Raw genomic sequence first — 4156 nt, forward strand, 5'->3', positions numbered from 1 at the left:
TAGCACCATTCAGTTGCAAAGCCTGACATGGGGCTTGATCCCATGACTCTGGGCTCATGACCAGAGCTGAAATCAAAAGTTGGACGCTCAAGTGACTGAGCCCCCAAGCACTCTGATAGACATGTATTTATTGTCATTTTATTACTTGGGTTTTGGGGGGGAGGGGCTGTTTCTGAAGATTTTCTTTGATCTATTCTGGTCTTTCATTTTTGCTGATTTTCTTTAGTGATATATTTTGATTTATATCTTTTAATTCTTTGCATATTTATTAGTGGTTTTTGATTTGTGGTTACCTTTAGGTTTGTATATACCCTCTTCTGCATATGACAGTCTATATTAAATTGATAGTCGTTTAAGTTTGCATCCATCCTTTTCTCCTCCCCATGTTTTATGTATATGTTATTATATTTTATGTCCTTTTTAAAATGAGTTCCTTGACTGAGTTTTTTACAGAAATATTCTTTTTTGTTCTCATGTCAGACATTGTTAATGTGCCATTATTGTAACAAGGTTTAAGGATGGCATGTCACAGAACAGCATGAATACCCAATCATCACGCTTACAAACTACAAAATGATCACACAGAAATATTCATTTTTATTCCGTTTGTGTTTCCTACCTGTATACTGTCACCTTTGGTCTATCTTTTCCACTCAGAAAGCCTCCTTTAATTATTCTTGCAGGGCTGGTTTAGTGGTCATGAACTACTTTAGTTTTTGTTTGTCTGGGAAACTTTTTATCTCTCCTATTCTGAATGATAGTCTTACTGGGCTGCAAATTTTTCCCATTCAGCATTTTGAATGTATCAAAGTGACTTGGCCAGTCACTTCTGTCTTGCCAAGTTTCTGTTGAGAAATCTCCAGGTAGCTTTATGAGTTTTCCTTTTATAACTTCTGGCTCTTTGTCTTGCTCCTTTTAAGATTGTTTAAGATTCTTTCTTTATCACTATATTTTTCCAATTTGATAAAGTATGTCTTGGTGTGGGTCTGATTTTGTTGATTTTTAAAAAAAGTCTTTATTTAATTTTGAGAGCGAGAGAGACAGTATGAGCGGGGAAAGCGCAGAGAGAGAGGGAGACAAGGAATCTGAAGCTGGCTCCAGGCTCTGAGTTGTCAGCACAGAGCCTGATGCAGGGCTTAAACCCATGGAAGTTCATGACCTGAGCCAGTCACACACTTAACTGAGCTCCCCAGTCGCCCCCGATTTTGTTAATTTTGATGGGAGTTCTCTGTGCCTTCTGTAACTGGGTATCTGTTTCCTTCCCCAGATTAAGGAAGTTTTCAGCTGCTATTTTTTTCAAATAAATTTTCTGCTCTCTTTTCTCTCTCTTCTTCTTCTTCTGGGACTCCTATAATACAAATGTTACTATTTGGTAGAGTCACTGGGTTTCCTAATTCTATTCTTGTTTTGTATAATTCTTTTTTCTCTCTTTTGTGCAGCTTGGTTACTTTCCATTACTCTATCTCCTAGGTCACTAATTCATTTCTCCTGCTGTTCATTCTATGAAGCGTGTTTCTCATTTTGTTTATTGAGCTCTTTATCTCTGCCACGTTATTATCCATGTGTTAAGGGTCTCAGTCATGTCTTCCAGTCTTTTCTCAAGCCCCGTGAATATCCTGATGATCATTGCTTTAATTCCTTTGTCAGACATGTTACTTGTATCTGTTTCATTTAGATTTCTGGCTGTGGCCTTTTCCTATTCTTTTACTTGGATACATTTCTCTGTCTTCTCATTTTGTTTGTCTCTCTGTGTCTGTGCATTAAGAAAGTCAGCAACGTCTTCTGCTCTTGAAAGCAGTGACTTTATGAAGAAGAGGTCCTGGCGTGCCCTGCAGGGCAATGTGCCCTGTTCACCAAAACCTGGCACTTCAGGAGACTGTCCTGTGTGTGTTGTTTATGCCCCACTGCTGTGCCTGAGTCACTTTTCCTTTCAGGACTGTCATATGCAGTGACTCTTTGACTATTGTGGGCTGTGCTTGCTTTCTGTGGTGTTAGTGGGACCCAGGCAGCTCTGGGGGGGCACCCCCTGGGGAATTTGGGAGTGAGGTGAAGGTGTTAGCAAAACTTGCCCTGGTCTACTAGTCCTATGCTGGATCCCCCAAAACATGGTGGTGACTGAGGACTGTGCACCAGGGTAGCCAAGGGTGAGTGGCTAGGTGTATGAGTTCTGCAGTGATAACCCTGCACCCAGTGGTTGGATGTGTCCTGTGGCAGCAGTTGTGATGGCTAGGTACAGGGTGCATAGAACAAAACTTGCTCTGAGACCAGAGTGAAGGCTGACAGACTTGGATGGGGTGAGTCCTCTGGAGAACTTGTGGCCATGGTACACTGTTGACAGGTTACGTAGTGAGTGTCTGTGCAGTGCCACCTCCCACAGGTGGCGCCGTGTTTATGATGGGTGGCAGGGGAGGAAAATAGTGCCTGCCCGCTGCCTCCTCTTCAGAGAAGTTGCCCCTACAGGCTCTGCAATTGAATAGGTCAGTCTCCCACTTGCCACGGACCTTGTATATACTGCTATTTCTGTGTTTCTTCTCCACACAGACTGATGTCTCTTTAAGGGTGACAACCCAGCCATCACTTGCCTTCCCTGTTCACCCAGTGCTGAGTAATCTGACTTTTAAAGCTCCAGGTTCCAAGTCCCCCTGGTTATACAAATTCACAGAATTCAGCCTCTCTGGCAAATGTTATAGGGATTAATTCGTCTTCCTCATATGAACTCCCTGGTGTGAGGGCCCACTTCTCTGCCCTCTCTGTTTGTGCAACTCCTTCCCTCCTGAGGGTCTCCTCCCTTTGCCTCTCTGATCTTCTTAACCTTTCAGATGCAGCTCCTTCTCTCCATTTAATTGTGGAGTTTGTTCTGCCAGTCTTCACATCTTTCTCTGCTCTCCAGTTTGTTCACTTGGATGTGGATGATAATCTAGTTGTAAACGTGGGGAAGATGAGTTCAGGGTCCTCCCTAGCTATCTTCCCAAGCTTTCCAGGGACTCAATTCTTTACATAAATCTCTCTTTTTTTAAATTTTTTAAAAATGTTTTTATTTACTATTGAGACAGAGAAACAGAACATGACTGGGGGACAGGCAGAGAGAGAAGGAGACAAAGAATTCGAAGCAGGCTCCAGGCTCTGAGCTAGCTGTCAGCACAGAGCCTGATGTGGGGCTCGAACCCAAGAATATGAGATCTGACCTGAGCCGAAGTCGGAGGCTTAACCGACTGAGCCACCCAGGCGCCCCTCAATTCTTTACATAAATATCAAGTGCTGATATTAAACCCCTGGGAATGTAGATGTCATTGGGATTGACTCTTGTCCTCTTTCCTCATCTTTCTAAGACAACAGTATGATGATTGGGACAGACTTCAATCCCAAGAAAAAAATCTATCAGATCCTCAGAGGGATGATAGGGCCTTTGCTTGAATGTCTTCACCTTCACCCGCTAAGTCTTTTACACATTTGTAATGCCTATTCAAATAATTATTCCTTTTCTTTAGACATTATCTCTCTCAATTGACTGCACCTTATTTAATCTACAATAGTCTAAATCTTCTTCCTAAGAGTGACATAAGCTCTCTGGTTGTCCCCGACTCAATTCTCCACATTTTTTTGGCAGTCGGCCACTTTCACCTAGTTGACCCTCCATTTGGCTGCAACATGCCCTTCACATATAACTTGTTATGTAAAGCTTTCTAGATGTTATTACTACAAAGAATCAGCTAACCATGGAACTTGCAACAAGCCATTCTTATTGGTCATGTGACTTTGAACAAGTTACTTAACTTTTATGCACCTACAGCACGGACATAAAAATAGTACCTAATTCATACAATTGTTGGAGGATTAAATGAATTAATATAAAGTACTTAGTGTCTGATGTGTTTTAGGTGCTTAGAAGTAGGTATGATCATGCTGTTGCTGCTGCTGCTAAATACTTTGGCTTTAAAAACTTGCACTTGATAGTTTCTCTCATTGACACCAAGCCTTTGCCTGCGGAGTCCTTTCTTTTTGTCCCATTATCTTTTTTTCTCAGGACCCCCAATCCTCTGGTATGCTAAAGAAGGAAAAATTCCTGTTATTGTATTATGCTGAGTAATGTACCTCCCATATTGGGGGTGAGAGGCTGAAGGGATACAGGTTCCAATCTATTCATAACCAAAAGGAC

General features: G+C 41.9%; 1 non-coding gene across 1 annotated transcript; it reads right to left on the minus strand.

The window, feature by feature from the left end:
- Nucleotides 1-474: 474 nt before the first annotated feature.
- On the minus strand, nucleotides 475-578 carry LOC115281337. Its single transcript, XR_003904250.1, has one exon. It is a non-coding gene; the product is annotated as a small nucleolar RNA U13 (small nucleolar RNA).
- Between the last annotated feature and the right edge of the window lie 3578 nt (nucleotides 579-4156).

This window comes from Suricata suricatta, chromosome 16 (assembly GCF_006229205.1).
Source record: "Suricata suricatta isolate VVHF042 chromosome 16, meerkat_22Aug2017_6uvM2_HiC, whole genome shotgun sequence".
NCBI lineage: Eukaryota > Metazoa > Chordata > Mammalia > Carnivora > Herpestidae > Suricata > Suricata suricatta.